The 20855-nt window shown below is 39.2% G+C and overlaps 3 non-coding genes across 3 annotated transcripts; all 3 read right to left on the minus strand.

Moving 5' to 3' along the window:
* Positions 1 to 5001: 5001 nt before the first annotated feature.
* LOC142166646 (U1 spliceosomal RNA) lies at positions 5002 to 5161 on the minus strand. Its single transcript, XR_012697049.1, has one exon. It is a non-coding gene; the product is annotated as a U1 spliceosomal RNA (small nuclear RNA).
* A 606-nt stretch (positions 5162 to 5767) lies between these two features.
* On the minus strand, positions 5768 to 5982 carry LOC142166716 (small nucleolar RNA U3). Its single transcript, XR_012697114.1, has one exon. It is a non-coding gene; the product is annotated as a small nucleolar RNA U3 (small nucleolar RNA).
* Positions 5983 to 9027: 3045 nt separating this feature from the next.
* On the minus strand, positions 9028 to 9188 carry LOC142166741 (U1 spliceosomal RNA). The gene has a single exon (XR_012697123.1). It is a non-coding gene; the product is annotated as a U1 spliceosomal RNA (small nuclear RNA).
* Positions 9189 to 20855: the final 11667 nt, after the last annotated feature.

The raw sequence follows: 20855 nt of genomic DNA on the forward strand, positions 1-20855 counted from the left end.
CGACCACATCAGACATGACCAGGTAGACGAGGAGACGTTCCCTAGGTTCTGCCATAGCAAGCAGTGGGGGTGAAGACAGGTACGACTTTAATTCTTTCAAGGCTTTGACGCACTCGGAGTTCCATTGGAGTCCATTGTCTTTCTTAAGTATGCCAAAAAATTTATGGCATCTATCAAAGGACCTTGAGATGAACCTCGAAAGGGCGGCTATGCGGCCGGTCAGTTTTTGCACCTATTTTTTACTGGTTAGATTCTTTGGTATTCCTTCTATACCTTTGATTTGGTTAGGGTTGACCTCGATGCCCCGTTGTGATACCAAGAAGCCGAGGAACTTTCCCGAGGTTGCGCCGAAGGTGCACTTATCGAGTTCCATTTCATACCGTATCATCTGAGTATGTCGAAGGCATCTTTCAAGTGGTTGATGTCATCCTCTTTCTTTTTTGACTTGACCAACATGTCGTCGATGTAGACTTCCATGGTTTTGCCGAGTTAGTCTTTGAACATTTTTGTCACCAACCTCTGATACGATGCCCCCGCGTTTTTCAGTCCGAAAGGCATCACTCTTCAGTAGAATGTCCCTTGGTGAGTGATGAAAGTGGTCTTCTCTTGGTATCCTTCCTCCATGAGGATCTGGTTGTAGCTCGAGTAGGCATCCAAGAAGCTTAATAGCTCGTGCTCGTCCGTTGCATCAATGAGCTGGTTGATATGGGGTAGTGAAAATTAGTCTTTCGGGCAGGCTTTGTTCAGATATGTGAATTCTACACACATCTACCATTTTCCATTCTTCTTTTTCACCATGACCACATTGGCGACCCATTGAGGGTACTTTGATTCTCTGATAGAGCCATTTTCTAGCAGTTTTTCAACTTCATCGTGGGTCGCATCATTTACTGCAGAGTTGAATTTCCGCCTAACTTGCCGCACTGGTGGTAAAACGGGTCGACGTTCAACTTATGTGTCTCTATTTCTTTCGGGGTGCCCGACATATCTGCATGGGAAAAGGCAAACAAGTCTGCGTTGTTAGCTAAAAATTGAGGGAATTTACCTGGTTCCTAAAGTTTGTGGCCGATGTAGGTTTTTTTGCTGCGGTCATCTTTGTCGAGTTGTACGGGTCAAAATCCTTTACGGTCGACCCTGTGGCTTCTATGATTTCGGGGTCCCTGATGACATTTTTCTCTTCATCATCACCTGACCCCGACCCTGTTAATTGTTATGCGGCCTCGACTTTGCCTTTCAATTGTTAGGTGTATGTGCAGTCTTGGGCGATGCAATAACATTCTTGGGCAGTGCATTGCTCTCCTCGGGTGCTAAATACTCCCCAAGGGATGGGAAATTTGATGACTTGATATAGGCTGCAGGGGACGACTTTCATGACATATATCTAGGGGAGACCTATGATGGCGTTGTTTGTCGTATCCTGGTAAATGATGTGGAATATGGTCTCCAAAGTGACGCCGCCGACTAGGACGGGTAGCGTGCTTTCTCCAGATGTCCATTGAACTGTATTGTTAAAACCCGTTAGTGTGATGCAGTGTATCACTATCCTATCCTCGAGCTTCATTTGTGCGAGAACTCGAGGGTGGACAATGCACGCACCGCTCCCATCATCGACCATAATGCATTTTACGTCAGTATCTAAAATGTGTAAAGTAATAACAAGGGCATCAAAATGAGGAAAGACCAAATCATGGGTATCCGACTTATCGAAGATGATATTCTCTTGGAGTTCGTCATACCGTTCATGAGTAATTGACTGTTTTAGCTTGTGGGTGGTCATGAATTTTATGTTGTTGATTGACGCGTACTCGACTCCTCCGATGATCATTTGGATGGTTCGAGTTAGGGAGGGTGGTTTTGGTGGACCCTGATGCTGTTCGTGTCCTCGAGCAAAGTTTGTCCCTCCTCAATCGCCCAAAAGTTCTTTCAGATGTCCTTGGTGAAGCATGTTTATCACCTCTTGCCTGAGAGTGGTGTAGTCCTCGTTTTTGTGGCCCCGTTCCTGATGAATTCGCAGAGGGCGTTTGACTTTCTGGGTCGGACTTCATCTTCTGCGGCCACTTTACTTTTGGGCTGAGCTTCTCTAGGGTGTAGACTATTTGTGAGGGAGAAACGCAGAAATTGTGAGCAAATAGTAGTGGCGACATACCTCTTTCACTTCAGTGAGTCCCTGTTAGCGGCCCAGATGGGCTGTCGCTATGATCGGGAGGGGGTATGACAACGACTCTAACATATGGTTGATGTTTTTCACGGTTGGGTTACGTGCCTGCATGGTCCCTTCTGTTGTCATTTCTTTGGTCTTTCCTAGATTCCATTTGGGCTGAGGTCAGCCGTTGAGTTGGCCCGTTGAGGTCGTCCTCGTCATCTCGCAATTTAGCGCAGTAGGCGTTGTGTATCTCGTCCCTAGTGGTTGGGGGATACTTCATGAGTCGGCTAAGCAATTTTCTGGTTGCCCTCGAATCGTTCCTATTTAACCAGCTCTGGAAGCTGCTACTGCCATTCCCTCTGATACATTTGGTAAGGTCATCCTCACACGATTGAATTAGGCGAGGAAATCTCTTAGCCCTTCACCGGGTGACTGTTTAATGGCAAAAATGTCATTCACTCTCGCCTCTGCTTGTTTAGCCCCGGCATGGGCAGTTACAAACTTGTCGGCCATTTCCTCGAACGTCTCTATGGAGTGTGCAGGTAGTTGTGAGTACCAAGTTAGTGCTCCTCCGGTGAGGGTTTTGCCAAACTTCTTCAGTAATATGGAAGACACTTGTTCTTTGGCGAGGTCGTTGCCTTTTACTGCGGTGACATAGTGGGTCACGTGATCCTCAGGGTCCGTTGTGCCATCGTATATTTTCAAGTACGAAGACATTTTGAAGGTTTTAGGTATGGCGTATGGTGCAGCTTTTTCACTGTACGGTTGCTCAACAAACGGTTGGCGTCCCTTTTTGGTAAGGGTTTTGGGGCGCCTGGTATTTTGTCTACCCTTTCTTGATGCTCTTTCACTTGGTCACATAACATTTTATTCTTGTTATCCATCTCCTCCATCTTTCTCAAAATGGTTGTTTGGGTGTCGTTACCTGCATCACTAACGTTGTGAGTAATACATGTCACAGCGGAGGGCCGCGCTGCTCGTCTGTCACTGATGCGGCACAGACTCTCGCATTTTCTCTGTTCGTCCTTTTGGGCGGGCTTGTCGAGAATGTTGGTCAGCGTGTTTGTCAACCACGCCTCGAGCAACTTTTTCTCTGCTGGTGGTGCCTCTTCCTTTGTGGATGTAGAGGCCTCTTTACCGTGTGAGGTTGTGATGCTGTCGTGAGGGAGGCGCGAACCACTCTATCTGGGGGAGGCATTTGATGTCACGTCCTTAGTGTCTATTCCAGTGACTTCGTTAATAGTGTTTAGGAGGTTGGTAGTAAGATCGGCTACCGCTTTCATTCTTTCCTCGCCATTACCTGCCATGTTAAACTATGCACGCAAGAAAAGACAAGGTTTGTGTTGCTTTCTTTTAGATCTGAAAGAAACAAAGACTTTGACTAGGAAGTCCCCACAGACGGCGCCAAATTGTTTGACCAAAAGAGGATAATCTTTGGTTAAACTAATTAATCAGTTATTAAGTAGAGTTAATACTAGTTAAAGCTAATAACTTCAATTCTTGGATTGATAGCACGAAAGGTGCGAGCAGTGGAGAAATGGAATTAATGTGCAAGCAATACATGTGCCGAATGTAACAATGTACACAAAGTATCAAGTATTAAATAACCAAAAATTGCAATAAATATAAATAAGGATAAAGATTCACCCAATATTGAATGAGGTGAATGATTCTTCCTTCTGACAATGATGAATGACAGGGATATAAGATAAAATTGGGCACTTTCTCGGATCTGGTGGAAATGACAATTGAGAATCCTGAAAGAGTCGAATCTCTCCAGAAAGTTGTTCTTTGTATTTATCTAGAGAGCTTACTTTTCAAAAATGTTCTTATCATATATAATATTACATGCTCTTTGCCTTATCTCTCCTTCTATTTATATGGGATATTCCCAAAAAACCCCTAAAAGTACAAACAGAGAGAATATTCCTTTTGAAGATCCCAATATAAAACTAGCAATTTCTTCTATCTCCTCTACTCGACCTCGGTCGTGGTTGGACGCTTGACGACTTGTTTCGTTGATCACTGGTCGACTTCGGCCACATTGCCCATGAGAAGTTACAAATTTCTCATGATAATCATCTCTTCGTACTGAATTTCCTCGGTCGGATTTTGCCTCATACAATAATTTGCCTTGACACAAATAAAGGAGTTAAACAAGATATCCATAAAGCCTTTCTTAAGATTATTCACTAGGCCATTCACCACTAAAAATTGGTTCAAAATTGATCGCGGCCAACCGATCGACTTCGGTCGGTAAAAATAATGGCCGAAAAACCGACCAAAGTCGGTCGACTTTTAAAGATATTTTATTTTTTAATTCTTTTTTATGAAACCGACCAGCTTTTGTCGATTTTTTTGCGCAAAAATACGGAAAACTATTTTTGTATCCCACAAAATTTATTTTTCAAGAAACAGACCAACTTTGGTCGTATTTTCATTTAAAATAAATTAAAATCAATATTCAACACCGACCGAATTAGTTATTTCAGTAGGTCATATTAAAACATCAACCGATTTCGATCGATAATTTTTTTTTTTAATAAAACCAAAATCGATCGATTCTTTTTGCTCGAAAATACAATTAAAAAGTATAAATAAAAGAAAAGAAAACCTTAAACCAAAATGCACCAGTGGTAGAATAGTACCGTAGCACTATACATACCCCGGTTTGATTCCAAAATGGTGCATTTTTTAGTTGCATAATTAAAAATATCATTGATTTTTGTTGGATAATACCGATAGACTTCGACCGGTTTTTTCGGCAAAGTTTTTTTATTGGATGCCGACCAAAGTCTTCGTTCGCTTCTACTTGTTCACAAATAAAAAATTGGCAAATAATTAAACTTTGGATTAAGTAGGAGCTGCGCGAATGCAGGCTCCCGCTGCCACAAATTATGACATAGGTTTGACCACTTGAGCCGACCTTAGGCGGGCACCCCTCCAAAGTGCAATAGAGGTCACCAACCTAGGCCATGGGCCTTATTGATCGCCCATCGACCCCGTCCAGGTAAGTATGGTTCTTTGTTGTCCTTGACCTTATTTTATAGTATACCTTCACTACTTTTCTATCTTCTTCGCTTGACGATGTGGGATTGAGTGATCATTCTTCGATTTGTATATCAATATTGGATTTCAAGTTTTCAGAGACTTCCCACGGTTACCACATCTAATATGTAACTCAACCTTTGACCAAACACTATGCATCTTCCTTGTGCATATTTCTCTCCGTATTAAAAGAACAAATTAATAACAAAATCATGACTGGCAGTATTTCTCCAAATCCTGCTGCTTAGCTTAATAAAGCGTGACATTAACAATACTAGTTTAACTATGATGCAGTTAACATGCAATTTAGCCTCCTACATCAATAATAGTCGCACACAAAAAAATAACTTCTACAAAGCCTCCTTGAAATAGGACAACATGAAACATCAGGTATAAACTAAAGACCATGGAATCTTTCCTTAGTTATTTTCAAAAGTAAATCAACAAAAAAATAACTTCTACAAAGCCTCCTTGAAATTGGACAACATGAAACATTAGGTATAAACTAAAGACCATGGAATCTTTCCTTAGTTATTTTCAAAAGTAAATCAGGAAAGATAGCAAAAAAGATTAAAGAGTCTGTCAGACAACCATTAGACCATCTCAGCACACCGAGGTTGGGGCTAAGAACGATCATCTACGGCACCATAACCCGTGGGCTATGGGAGCTGTTAATCACGCTCTGGTCTTTTGGCCATGCGTCATCAACCAGACTTGGTTTTCTGTCTCCTTAGAACTCAAGGATACAGTGGTACGAGCCTATAGAACAGATCCTGTTCAAGTAAGGTCGTGTCCATCTGTGTTGCTTGTCGGTGTGGGAGGCAAGGCGAAAAAAAGGAAGGAGTATTTAATTCTTCTAACGTCTTTATAAGTCAACAACTATGACCAAAATAAACTACAACTACCTTATTGTTTATTCTAACTATATTTTAAAGTTTCAGTTTCATTGAGTTGCCGAGTTTGATTGGAGTTGGACAAGATATAATGTATTTTCTATACGTATAAGCTTGTTTAATATATTTAAAGATATTTCCTCAAAAATATCCTAAAACTTCCTGGATTACAAAATTTAAAGTTGTTCCAAACTATGTAAGAATTACAATTTTTTTTCACTTTTTTTTAAATAGGTGGTAGGGGGAGGGGAAAATGGGAAGGGATTACAAGGTGGAGAATCAAACATTCGACGAGGTTATATAGATTTTTTTTTTTTTTTACAAAAAAGGAAAGACACGATTTTACTTACAATCAAATAGAGAAGAATTCCCTAAAGCCCTTCCAAAACTCAGAAAACAGGACATCACTGTAAGGGTCTATTTGGAAAGTCATCCGACAATCAGAATTGATGTAATTACTATGGTGGTAATTATACAATATAGTAATTATGACGACCAGTTTATTTAACGTAATTACAGTGTAATTACAAGCGTATATTTGGTTGCACAAGTGTAATTACATAGCTAGATTAAATTTTAAATGAAATAATTATCAAAACTTAAAAGATAATATAATAAAGACATGGCTATAAATAATTTTTTGTAAGTATAAATGATATTAGTTTTGGTATTTAAGATGCAAATTTTTTCTTGAATATACATTAATTACTAATCATATATTTATAACTATTATAGTACAAATAATTGATATATATTTTCTAAATTAATAATATTTAGTTTAATTAATTATAAAAACTAAAAACATACGTTTTGTAAACATCATGGAATGCATGTTTGATTAAATAAATTAATATTTATAAATATATTGGCATAACATTATTCAAATATTTGACAAAATAAATCTATCAATTCTAACTAAAAATTGAACAACATGCAATGCAATGTATAATAACAAGCCAATACTACTAAAATAAGTAAATTGGAGCCATAAATATAACACAATTTCAAAATCCAAAACAAAAAATTGTTTAACATATGTCAAAATTCCAATATAATAAAAATAAGTTCCAATACAACTTTCGATCAGAAAACATAATAAGTTTATAACCTCATTTAGCAACAAAATACTACTTTAATGATATCACACATTTTATGCCAAGTTTGTTAATGACTCGTTATTTCTAATATTAGGAGGTGTAGTTTCAAAAACTAGAATAATAACACAGTTACGCTAAATGAAGAAAATAAAATAAATAAAAAATAAAATTTACGAGCAATTACATGTAGTCACAAGAAGTAAAGGTAGAAAATAAAAGACAAATAATGTACAAAGAAAAATATATTTTAAAATTAAAAATTAAAAACAGAATCAAAAAATAAAATAAAAAATAAAAAGAAGTTAAAATAATAAAAAGTTATAAAGAAAATAAGTTAAAATAAAAATAAAAGGAAAGAATTAAAAAGTAACCTTGTAATTACGTAGTATAATCACCACCAATTCTCACCTTCCTTTTGTGAATTCGAGAGTGTAATTACACCCTTCCAATTACAGTCAATCCTCTCTATAACAGCCTCGTTTGTTTCAATATTTTTTGGCTGTTGTAGTGAATGGTTGTTATACACTTATAACAACATTTGACATTTAAATATTTTTTGGCCGTTATAGATAAAATTATCCAATATCAATTATTTTTCCTTTTCTAATGTTTCAAAAAAAAAGAGAAAATTATTCAAATTTAAAATCTCAAAAGATATGCATATTTTATTAGTTAAATATTGAATAAAGCTAATATATTATTAATAAATTTATAATTAAGTGTATAAAGATTTAAACGCTACGACACACATTTAAAACTACTTAGAAAAATAAATTCTTTCAAGATTAATGGAAGAACTTTATAATTATAGCTTGTTTCGTAGATCTCATTCTCTTACTAGCGATATAACGCTTGTATTGGCGAAGATTCGTATCCAAATTTTCAGCAAAAGTGTATCCAATAGCTTTCACTTGAAGACAATCTAAGAGCTTAACAGTTAAATCTTCTATCTAAATATTTTTGGCATTTGTCCAAATGGAAAAGATATCATGTGCAAATCTTCAAATCTTATACCTTATGCAAATAGAAACTTTTGACAGGGAATTATGGAGGTCGAGCATTGAGGTTGTAGGTTAGGGAAAGTTGTGAATATTTCTACAGCACAATAGAGTGAGACTAACTAGTTAGGAGTTAGACTAAGAATGTCATTGGTCGTCTATTGATGCAGGGCTTTACCTGCTAGTTTTTACTATACCAGCCATTTATTTCGTATTTCGTATTCTGTATTTCATATCTCTTATATTATTGTTATTGTATTATGCATTTTTATGGTACTAATATATCGGCTCCTGTTGTTTTTTTTTGTGTCGAGGGTCTCCTGGAAACAGCCTCTCTACCCTTCGGGGTAGGGGTAAGGGTAAGGTCTGCGTACATATTACCCCCCCCAGACCCCACTTGTGGGATTATACTGGATTGTTGTTGTTGTTGTTGTTGTTGTATTAGTAACCTTAAAAATTCAATATGACTGTTATAGAGGGGTAATTTTACAAAGAGTGTTCTGCTACAAAAATATGGATATTGTTGTTATAGGTAAACAACTGTTATAGAGAGGTAAAATATAACTTAAAAAATCGGTTCTAAGAAAAATTTGGATTTTATAGTGAATTACTATTATATAGGGATACTGTTATAGAGAGGTTTGACTGTACACCCAATTTCATGCTGACCAAATAATTACTTGGCCAAATAAACATGCCAAACTGTGTAATTACACCAAATTACATACAAATCCAGTTCTTAGGTGGCTTTCCAAACATGCTCTAAGAGGAGAGTTGAGAATGTGTTCTCAAGCCAATTGATAGGCTTGTTAATGACACACTTAAAAAACTAATTGTGCTTTGAATTGGTTAGGGGCTCGCGAACGCTTGACTACACTATTGCAAATTATAGCGTAGGCTTGACTACTTGGGTCGAGATTAGGCGGACTCCCCTCTAAAGTGCAATAGAGGCGACCAACCTAGGCCATGGGCCTTCTTGATCGCCCATTAATCCCGTCCAGATAAGTATGTTTCTCTGTTGTCCTTGGCCCTATTTTATCGTATATCCTTATTACTATTTTACCTTCTTCACTAAATGATGAGGGACTAAGAACTTTGATCTTCATAACATTGTCACTTCAGTTGTTCCGAGACTTTCTGTAGTTACTGTATTATTCGACCTTTTCACAAACATTATTACAGACTTTAGACCATGCATCTTCCCTGTGAATCTTTTAGTTGTATTAAATGAAGAAATTAATAACAAAATCATGAAGGGGAATATTTCTCTAGAATATTGAATCTTTCCATAGTCATTTTCAAGTTGTCCTAATTCTGTTTCTGAACAATAGATGTACCAAGAGCTCATCTTCATTCCAAGAAAAAACATCTTTCAACATTGATTTTGAGGGAATCTTATATTTCTGCAAGATACTATTTCGACGCTCGAACCTACTGACCTCCTGGTCACATGACAACAATTTTACCAGTTACGCCAAGGCTCCCCTCTGAGGGTAATTATTATTTCAAACGCATTAAGGTAACAACTGCTGCCTATGCTTTTGCTTCTTTTTCCGGTTCTGTAACTGACTATGCTTTTGCTATTAAAACATGACTTTTAACTCCTCAAGTACAATAAATAAACGCATACTCCTCAGTGAATGTCTGAATGATCGAAAGATAACATCATAATCCAAATCAAAAGTGCTTTCTTTTCGATAACAATGAAGATTTTCTTTCGTTTTGTAAGAAGGTAGTTCTCAAAAATCTCGACCCAAAATCCTCTAAAGGTTGTGATGGCACCTAACACTGTTGTCAGACAAACTAGCAATACTTGATTAACTTAATTACTCATTCTAGTATTTATGAAATCATAATTTCCTTCAATTTAACAGTAAAATATGGAATTCACAGAGTAAATAAAAATATTTCCACAATTTCAATACTGAACAACCCATAATTACCCCAAAATCCGGTGTCACAAGTGCATGAGCATCAACTAGGAATGTAAAATGAAATACAACATCCGTCCGAAATACAAATTTGGATAGGAAAAATATAAATACTCTGAAGGAGACTCTGCTAGCCACGGGTCGTAATAAGGAATGCAGCTCACCTAAATTCTCCCATTTACTATGCCTCTGCTATCACAAGGTCAGTAGACATATATGTACCTGCACAAAGATGTGCAGCAAGTGTAGTATGAGTACGTAAATCAACGCGTACCCAGTAAGTATCCAATCTAACCTCGAAGAAGTAGTAACGAGGGATCGACTCCGACACTTACTATGGGCCAACAATAAAATGCCGATATTATATTTAAGCATGAAATACATAACATAGCTGAAAAATTTAATAACCGAAAATAATCAACAATTCTTTTTACTAATAAAGATTCCCAAATTCATTTTCATCATTTAACAATTTATATCTCAAGCCAATAAGGAAATGTCAATTATTATTATTTCTAAAGAGTTATCATGCGCAAGTCATGTCGAGGTCGTACGACCCGATCCAACATATAAATATAAACTGTGCACTGCCGAGGGTTGAACAACACGAACCAACATATAAATACAAACTGTGCACTGCCGAGGGTCGAACAACACAAACCATAGATGCATCTATTAACCTGCCGAGGCGAACGACCCTCTCCCATGAGAGTAGTCGAAATTTACCCCACTCGCGGAATATATTTACGACGCGGTTGCACATAGATTTTTTAAGTCATTATAATATTTTTAAATTCTTTTTTAAAATATGAAATTTAAATGAAAACTTTCAAGTGTCGAAATCCTCAATTTCAACTCTTTTCAAGGCATTTAATAAGTGTACTCGGTCTCAATTCTTTTCAAGGTAAATAATAAACATAATCAAATAACGGTATCAACAAGGCATAATATAAACCTAAAACTACCTGGACATAGGCATAATTAGTAGCTACGTACGGACTCTTGTCACCTCGTGCGTACGTAGCCCCCTACAAATAGAAGCACATATTAATTCAATTCACCTATGGAGTAAATTCCCTCTTACAAAGTTAGAAAGGAGACTTACCTTGCTCTAAAGTTCCATAGCCGGCTCCCAAGTCTTTTAAACAACTTAAACTGGATCCCATCGCCCCAAAACTATTCAATAAATTTGCAAATCCATAAATATATACTCTAATACTCATTGTAATGCAATTTATAATAATTTTCAATTCCGTTCGAAAAGTCGATAAAATCACCCTCGGGCTCACGTGCCCGGATTTCAAAATTTTTCGAAGATAAACTTTACCCATAATACCACGAACTCAAATATATAATTTATTTCAAATTCCATGCCCACATTCGTGGTCAAAATCCAAAAATACTAATTTCTAGGTTTTTCTACCAAAACCCCAAATTTCCACAAATTTTCATGTTTAAATCCTTATATTATCCATGTATTTAACTTGCAGTAAGTGGGAATCACTTACCTTGTGTTGCTTGATGAAAATCCCTCTCTAAAGTTCTCCAAAATCGCTTCCACCAAGTGAAAAATAGAAGAAAAATTGGCCAAGTCCCGTTTATAAAAATCTTCCTCTGCCCAGCGACCCCTCGCATCTGCGGTCCTTAGTCGCTTCTGAGCTCCGCAGATGCGATGCTCCTCTTTGCTTCTGCGGCTTCCCTCGCTTCAGCGGTCGAAGAGTCCGCTTTTGCGGACTCGCTTCTGCGGCTGCATTGCCGCTTCTACAAAGCAGCCCCCTCTTCTTCTTTTCGCTTCTGTGACCCTCTTGGCCGCATCTGCGGCTTTGCACCTGCGGACAAAACCTCGCAGGTGCAGTTACACCAGAAGACAGCAACCCGACATTTCTTCCAAGTCCAAACTCGATCCGTTTTCCATCGGAATCCACCCAAGACCCTTGGGACCTCAATCAATTACACCAACATGTCCCAAAACACATTACGAATTTAGTCGAGCCTTCAAATCACATCAAACAACATCGAAATCACGAATCTCTACCCAATTAAAGCTTAATAAACTTTAGAACTTCAAACTTCTATATTCGATGCCGAAACCTATCGAATCACGTCTGATTGACCTCAATTTTTGCACACAAATCAAATTCGACATTACGGACCTACTTCAACTTCCGGAATCGGAATCTGACCCCAACATCAAAAAGTCCACTCCTGGTCAAACTTCTCAAAAACCTCAAATTTCTAACTTTTGCCAAAATGACTCTGAAATGACCTACAGACCTCCAAATCCACATCCAGACGCGCTCCCAATACCAGAATCACCATACAGAGCTATTCTCAGACTTGGAATCCCAAACAGACATCGATAAATATTGAAATGCACTTCAACACAAATTTATGAAATTCTTCCAAAATGCCAACTTCCCACAATAGGTGCCGAAATGCTCTCGGGTCATCCAAAACCCAATCCGAACATATGCCCAAGTCCAAAATCATCATACGTACCTATTGGAACCTTCAAATCCCAATTCCGAGGTCGTTTACTCAAAAAATCAAACCTTAGTCAATTCTTCCAACTTAAAGCTTCTAAAATTAGAATTCTTTCCAAATTAACTCCGAACTTTCCGAAATTCAATTCCGACCACACGTACAAGTCATAATACCTGAAGTGAAGCTATTTATGGCCTCAAACCACCGAACGCCATGCTAGAGCTCAAAACGACCGGTCGGGTCGTTACATTCTCTCCTACTTAAACATACGTTCGTCCTCGAACGTGCTAACATCTGCTCTGGAGTTGTCTGAAATCACTGTTTAAAATCTCGTGCACCTACCCATGCTACCACAACTCAGATGAGCACACTAGCTCGAGCCAGTTTGAAGATTCTCCCTTTTACTTAGTCAAATAAGCCTTAGGGCTCAATTCCAACGTCCAGAATTCTCTGCCAGGCCTGTTTCCGTCATACGAACACCTTATCCATCACTACACGATGCACCAATACATGATTGCATACTTTTGCTAAATCCACGCCATGCACCGCATAATTCACATGACCATAATAACACCCTCTAATAACAATAGCCGAAATCCCACGAATCCGATGCTCACAACACACCTCATGACATATATAAGTACTATTCCAACTCCTGTGATGCTTCCACGACGGAAGAGATGTGTAGAAATCCATAACCAACTGTCAACAAATCATTGAGTTCCTCCTCTTGACAAGAACTATTACTTCATTATGAACCAAATAACGGTATTTGTTCTTTAATATGCTTCACATAATTCTGATCGTACTAATCCCGGTTCCAATAATCTCGTCTCACCTGGTACAAGGCCAAATGTCTCATATGATGCCACAATGTGCCAACAAGCTACAAACTCGAATGTTATACCAAAGGAAAAATGAACCCTGGAAAGAACTACTCAACCCATATAACTAATTAAATAACCGAGAAGATGTTATGAACCCTCCTCAGAACATGAGAAACAAAATACACAAGAATAGATATGAGAAATTGTACTCAACATCACACTGTTACAACGTGCAACCCGATCCACACATATTACCATTGCGGCGTGCAACCTGATCCTACCATGATACCTGTGGCAGCGTGCCACCCGATCCAAAAAATGTACCCGTGGCTACGTGCCACCCGATCCAAAACAATGTGCCCGTGGTGGCGTACCACCCGACACACATAATAATCTATAAAGGAAATACTTACCAAGCTAAAATGCTCATACTTGCGAAATACCCGAATATCAGCCACAATCACGTGAAATGCATAATACAAATCTTGGGGAGACAGATATCGCCATATGCCATGAAATTCAAACACAACTAAGGTGCAATAAATGACCTGTATCTTGAGAGATATTCTGCTCTCACAACACCACAAATTACATGGGATTTCAACACGAGTGCGAATAATCAAGCCACCTCACAACCCACATGGCACAATACAATAATACATAAAATAGCCGACGACAAAATAACATCCAACATCCGAATACTCCTCCTTAAACAACTCTATGCAGAAATGAACACATTCGGCCTTATATACAACCCACATTCACATTTAGATCCATCCAAGGACCTCAAGCCAATTCAGATCGTACTGTATTGGGACAATAACCTTTCAGGGATCCATAACAAACCCTTTTTCCATGACACACAAGAACAACCGTCAAATCTGGAACAAACATCCTCAGTTCACAACCAAATGAATAGAGCACCTTCTAGGCCTAAACTCTCACATTAGCGGTAGTACCACAATCTCCATACTTGATTTCAATCTTCAATCATTCAAGTGACGACATGTTACACTTATACAATCTTCCCGTGGGATACGCTCCCATGACCTTCCGCACCAGGTAACAAGTCGGCACATCCATACCATCGGTCATACTAATGTTGTAAAGCAAATCAAGGACCAGCAAAAATCCGTGCACAAAGCCTCTTACACATGACACCGATCTCAGGTGACGTTGAAGACAATACCGGCCTACTCAAAACATTTGAATTCTTTCCTGCTCATCCGAGCTTGTGATATTCTTGTCAACACCGAACTGCAACCTTGATCCTCAACTTTCAAATTTCATGCGATGCTCCTCTTCGCTTCTGCAGCTTCCCTTGCTTCTACGGTCAAAAGAGTCCGTTTTTACGGACTCGCTTCTGTGGCTGCATTGCCGCTTCTGCGAAGCAGCCCCCTCTCCTTCTTTTTGCTTCTACAGCTCCGCACCTACGACCAAAACCTCGTAGGTGCAGTTATACCAGAAGACAACAGCCCCAACATTTTCTCCAAGTCTAAACTCGATCCGTTTACCACTCGGAATACACCCGAGGCCCTCGGGACCTCAACCAATTATATCAACACATCCCAAAACACATTACGAACTTAGTCGAGCCTTCAATCACATCAAACAAGATCGAAATCACGAAGCAAAACCCAATTCAAGCTTAATGAACTTTAGAACTTCAAACTTCTATATTCGATGCTGAAACCTATCGAATCACGTCCGATTGACCTCAAATTTTGCACACAAGTCACATTCGACATCACATACCTACTCCAACTTCCAGAATCAGAATCCGACCCCAATATCAAAAAGTCCACTCTCGGTCAAACTTCTCAAAAACCTTCAAATTTCTAACTTTCGCCAAATGATTCTGAAATGACCTACGGACCTCCAAATCCACATCCGAACACACTTCCAATACCAAAATAACCATACAGAGCTATTCCCAAACTCGAAATCCTAAACGGACATCGATAACATTGAAATGCACTTCAACCCAAATTTATGAAATTCTTCCAAAATGTCAACTTTCCACAATAGGCACTGAAATGCTCCCGATCACCCAAAACCCGATCTGGACATACGCTCAAGTCCAAAATCATCATATGAACTTGTTGGAACCTTTAAATCTAGATTCCGAGGTCGTTTACTCAACAATCAAACCTTAGTTAATTCTTCCAACTTAAAGCTTCTAAAATTAGAATTTTCTTTCCAAATTAACTCTGTACTTCCCGAAATTCAATTTCGACCACACATACAAGTCATAATACCTGAAGTGAAGCTATTGATGACCTCAAACCGCCAAACGCCATGCTAGAGCTCGAAACAACCAGTCGGGTCGTTACATCTCAAGCCAAGCTAAATGTCGACAATAATATATATCTTAAATAATATTGTGAAAAGAACAAACGCTATAGTAATCTTAAAAAATAATATAGAAGAGAGAATTTTAAGGACATGTAATTAGCGCTTGTGCTTTTCCACGGACATAACATGTAGTTTCAACTCTGAATTCGAGTAACATTACCAAATTCTCTATATCCACTAGATGAATTAATGCATGCTATTAATTAACCCATCAATCAGCAGCATGACAAAGCTTATTGAATTCAGTGCTAAAATATGCCTTGCTAACTATTTGTCACGTTCGCGAGCACTTTATCGTGTTCGCAATGCACCTCAGCCTCATCTACGCGTTCGCGACCCCCTGATAACTAGGGATTCTAGCCTATTTTATGCTTCTTTTTGCTTAGGTTTTGGATTAAAAGTGTGTACAAGTATTTCCAAAAGCTAACTTATTTTGCTTGTTTGTAGTTTTTGGTCAAAAAGAGACAAGAAAGTCAAAACCAGCTCATAAAGGAGTGAAACCCACACAAGTACAAAGCTTAGTCAAAAGGGTGCTGACATCGAAGAAACAGACGCGGACGCGGAGGGTCCACCACTGAGGCGGTCTTGATTACGCTCTCAGCGGTGGCAAGGTTCAGAGAGTTGTATTTTAGGCTTAGCAAGTTATCGCTGCCCGCGATAAAATTGCGCGGCATCAGTGTCTCTAACGCAGACGAGGTCAAGTTCTTGCCCTCAGCGGAAGTGAGAATCAGAGAACCAAGTCTGGAGCTCAAATTGAAGACCTCAGTTCGCGCTCATATTCGCGGCCGCGGTTGGAGGAGCGCTACGGTGGTAGTTTTTCCCTCCCAGCAGACTCAATTTCAGAATCAGCCTAAAAGAGAAGAACTGCGGTCCACGCTAGTCCAAGCACTGAGGCTGCCCATTTTCCCATGTCCGCAGAACCTCCATAGGGGCAATTTTTGTCCGAAAAGTTTTGCTGTGTATTAGTTCTTTTTCAGATTTTTAGATCATCTGTTGTGACAGGAACACATGAACATCATCTTTTTGTTATTTTAAGTAATTTTAGATCTTGGTTAACCATTAATCTTACATTCTTCTCTTGTAATTACTTTTTATAAGAGTTATATTTCATCTAAATCTTTAATTTCTTCTTTGATTATGAGTAGCTAAACCCATTAGCTAGGGTTGTGGCTCAACCCTAGTGTGAGTATTTAATAGGTTTTCAATTTTAGGCCTTAAATATTTATGGGTGAATGATATTTGGCTTGATTTATGGTTTAATGTTGAATTGGTGGTTGCAAACACCGATTTGTACCTTTTTTGACTTAGGCACTTCTTGAGAAAAAGAGACTAAGTCTAGAAAATTCAGACCAACGAGGAATTGGGGTGCATTCAAGAGATTGATAGCCCCAATTAAAGAGTTAAACCTAGAGATAGTAATACCCGACTTGAGCCAATTTTTCTTGCATTGTTTGAACACCCAATTGAGCTTGAAAAAGACAATTAGGGCAAAGTCACTCAAACTACTGAGAGGTATAGAGTGAGTAGTTATGTGCAATGGCTATATCATGATCCCAATTATAACAATTTTACCCTAAGTTTTAGATCCCGTTAGATACTCACCTAGGTGTAAGTCACTTCCCTATTGCCTTTTTTTCAATTGAGAAAACTTTACAAAAATATCATACTTAGCTTATTTTCATTCTTTATTAGTGATTAAAAGTAGAATAGTAACCAAGACAAAGCATGATTAGAAGTGTAATTAAGAACATCACACATAACTAGATTAGATAGAAACCCAATCCAAACCAATATTATCTCTCTGTGGATTCGATCCCGACCTTTTGGGTAAAAGTTGCATCGACCACTCTTGCCATTCTATAGTGGTATAGGGTTGGAGACGATCACTTTTTGGTATCGTTGCCGGGGATCTAAACGGTTTTGGCTATCTAACTGACTAGTTTTGTGTCTTGTTTTTCTTTCCTTCTGTTTTACTAACTTGTGTGGGTCAATTGATTCAGGTACAACATGGCAAACAATGATCCTCTTGGAAATGTTCTCCCGGGGGAGGAAGTAGATGATAATGACGAAGATGAGGTGCCTCTAGTACCTCAAGGACAAAGAAGAGGCCGCCAGGCCAATGAAAATATTCCAGACCCTCTCCCGCCTCCTTCAAGAGTCGCTCCTCGGGTGCTTCCCAATGAAGGATACACAAGTGCAATTGTCCCACCCTGAATCCGGACGGGCAATTTCCAAATTACAAATGTGATGTTGACTTTATTGGAGCAGCAAGGGTACTTCACAGGCACTCCCTATCAGAATACATATAAACATCTTAAAGACTTTGTGGATACCTACTGGGGAAGCAAACAAACAAATGTGTCAGAGGATGCATTGAGATTGAGATTATTACTTTTTTCACTTAGAGGGAAAGCTTTGAACTGGCTCGAAAGGCTTCCCAACCATTCCATCACTACGTGGGATGAGTTGGTAAACAAGTCTATAGCTAAGTTTTTCTCGCCAGGGCATATGGCGACATTGAGAGATGAGATTTTGGCCTTCAAACAAGAACCTAATGAACCAATTCATGAGATCTGGGAGAGATATAGGACAATGGTAAAACAATGTCCGAACAATGACATGACGGAAACAATGATCCAACAGACATTCTACCGTGGCATTAACACGACCAATCAGTGTGTAGTGAACCAGCTAGCATGGGAAAATTTTATGAACACACCTTATGCTGAGGCGTGTGAGATCTTGGATGAGATGGAGATACTTCCTCATCTTGGCAAAGTCGAGCTAATGTGCCACAGGGTGATCCCACTGTCATTCACCTGCACAAAGAGCTCCACGACCATAGCCAAGCAATAGCAGAGTTAACTACAACAATGAATCAATTGGCAAAAGCTTAGTTGCAAACAGTTCAAGCGCCGAGACAAGTAAATGCTATGGAAGGTATCAACATGTTGGTCAACAAGAGGCGACAAAGAGGTCAACAAGGTCAAGGTAGTCCGGATCAATATGAGCAGGGTAATGGTGGTTTCAACCAAGATGATGGGTATGATGAGCAAAGTGAAGAAGTCCAGTACGTGAACAATTACCAAGGACAAAGGGGCAATGCACCTAACCAACAACAACAGTAGAGATCCCAAGGAAACTGGGGGAATCAAAACCAATAGGGAAATAGCAACTGGGGGAACAACAATCAGAATTGGGGCAATCAAAACAACCAGGACAACTAGAGTGGTATCATCAACAACTGGGGAGGAAGGGGGTTGGAATAATGGAAATCAAGGAAATCGGGGGCAAGGATTTCAAAGACCTCTAATGTATCAACAACCAAACAAACCGCCTCCATTTTCGTCCCAAGGTCCTAGCTCGTCAAACAATGAGATGGGAAGGATCGAGATGATGTTTGAACATGATGAAGAAGAATGCCGACTCTGATGCCCAATTGGCATCCCATAATACTTCAATCCGAAACTTGGAGGTTCAACTTGGCCAGATTTTGCAATCTTTGAATACTCGCCCTAAGGGGGCTCTACCTAGTGATATGTTAGTAAACCCGAAGGATGGGAACAATATCGGGCATGCAATGGCGGTGATCACTAGAAGCAATCGAGGTGGTGATATGAATACCTCTGAGCAAAAGGAAGTTGTGAGTGATGAGGTTAAAGTGCAAGATGATGATGTCCCTATAGTTGATGAGCGAGTGAGTGAAGAGAATTTAAATGCAAAAGTGAGAATTGATATTCATGATAATGAGGTGGAGACTCAAGATGACGTGAACCCGTCTAGGGAACACGTAATAGACATACCGAAAATGGTAGTTCCCAAGGCTAAGGCTCCCTTGCCAAGGCCTCCTCCACCTTACCTTCAAAGACTTGCGAAGAAAAAGAATGAAAACCAATTTAAGGAGTTTATTGAGATGAAAAGCTTGTCAATCAATGTTACTTTGGTGGAACCTCTTGAGAAAATGTTAGGTTACACCAAGTTTATGAAAGACTTGGTGACTAAAAAGAGATCTCTGGATTGTGAGACCATCAAAATGACTCATAAAGTAAGTGCAATTGTGCACTCAATGGATCCAAAGCTTGAAGATCCCAACGCTTTCACGATTCCATGTACCATTGAGAGTGCGGATTTTGCAAAGGCATTGTGTAATTTGGGAGCGATAATCAATTTGATGCCTTACTCTATGTTCAAAACTTTGGGTATTGGTCAACCAAGAGCTACTTCAATGAGATTACAAATGGCGGATAGAACAATGAAGAAGCCGCTTGGTATTATTGATAATGTTCTTGTCCGAGTGGACAAGTTTATTTTGCCTACTGACTTTGTAATTCTGGACTACGAAGTCGACTATGAGGTGCCGATAATATTGGGAAGACCTTTCCTAGCAACAGTAAAGGCATTGGTTGACGTGAAAGTAGGGGAGCTCACATTCCCGGTGGGTGACGAAAAAGTTGTCTTTCATGTGTGCAAATCAATGAGGCAGCCGAATAGTACTGAAGTTTGCTCTTTTGTAGATCTTGTCACGGAGGTGATAGTTGATGATACCAGTGCCATGATCAATGTGGAGGATCCCTTAGAAGCGGTATTGTTGAACCTTGATGTGAATGAAGATGAAGGTAGGGTGGAGTGTGTAAATGCTTTGCATGGAATGGGTTCTTATTCTTATGAGCCCCGTAAGCTGTCTTTGGATCTTGAGAATAGAAAGACTCCGCCAACAAAGCCATCAATTGAGGAACCTCCCAATTTGGAGTTGAAGCCTTTTCCCTCACACCTCAGGTATGGATTCTTAGGCCCTAGTTCAACTTTACATGTTATTCTTTCGTCTTGTCTTACTAACGTGCAGGTAGATGCAATACTGGAGGTGCTCCAAAGAAGGAAGAAGGCAATTGGATAGACTCTAGCTGATATTCAGGGAATAAGCCCCGCCTTTTGCATGCACAAGATTATACTTGAAGATGATGCCAAGCTCTCCATAGAACATCAAAGTAGGTTGAACGAGGCTATGCAAGAGGTTGTCAAAAAGGAGGTGATCAAGTGGTTAGATGCAGGGGTTGTGTACCCCATATAAGATAGTTCTTG

The sequence above is a fragment of the Nicotiana tabacum genome, chromosome 11 (assembly GCF_000715075.1).
Source record: "Nicotiana tabacum cultivar K326 chromosome 11, ASM71507v2, whole genome shotgun sequence".
Lineage (NCBI taxonomy): Eukaryota > Viridiplantae > Streptophyta > Magnoliopsida > Solanales > Solanaceae > Nicotiana > Nicotiana tabacum.